The sequence below is a fragment of the Suricata suricatta genome, chromosome 10 (genome assembly GCF_006229205.1).
Source record: "Suricata suricatta isolate VVHF042 chromosome 10, meerkat_22Aug2017_6uvM2_HiC, whole genome shotgun sequence".
Lineage (NCBI taxonomy): Eukaryota > Metazoa > Chordata > Mammalia > Carnivora > Herpestidae > Suricata > Suricata suricatta.
This window is the reverse complement of record NC_043709.1, coordinates 65,031,085-65,031,951: the sequence shown is the minus strand read 5'-3', so window position 1 is coordinate 65,031,951 and position 867 is coordinate 65,031,085.

Here is an 867-nt window from a genome sequence, read left to right as displayed (position 1 = left end):
TGTCTTCAATATTTTCTTTAAAATTAAGAAATAAATCAGGTAAAGCCTCTCTTTCTAACAAATATTCAAGTGTTTTAACACTCTTCTCCATTCACAAAGTTTCATGCCTACTCAAAAATTTATGCTCTGAAACATCCGTGAGTCTCTAGATTTCCTAAAATCTGAAATAATCTTTCCTATATGATTCCAGTCCTAGATCACCTCCCTGTCCACTTTTATTGTTCTTTCTTTTAATGTCTTAGGATTTACTTTTTGTTGTTTTATTATTAAAGCTACTGGAGGATATTATGTAAACTCTTGATAATAATCCAGTAGAGAGGGAGAAATGCAAGAAGAATAAGAAAAAATTGCAGAAATAGTCTCTGAGAACGGCCAGGTTGCAGAATAGAGGCAGAGCATTAGGTGGGAATGGGTTTACTTCATCATCAAACATGCACAGATTTGTTGTTGGGAAGGAAGTAGTTCCCATCTAATGGCTTAATTTTTCAATAAACATTTAAATGGGGTCATTAACAGAAACTGAAGAGCCTAGATTTGCAGAGGGAGGAGAAAGTGAATGAATTAGAAAGAAGGCAGCATAGAGATATCCCAGATGCAATACAACTGATCAAGGGAACTGTTGATGAATATGGGAATATACTCTGGATATAATCTCTATCCCTAGTCTGCATCATCTATTCAAATTCAGCTCTTATCTGTGCCCTAATGCACATACTCCCTACTAACTTTCCAAAGCTTAGCCTTCTTTATTTCCTACTCTGGACTGACAACCCAGATTATAACCACAGACTCAGAATGACTCCTCATCCTGACCCTTCATGTCCTGATCTGTCTCTTGTATTCATACTCCAAGACTCATTCATACTC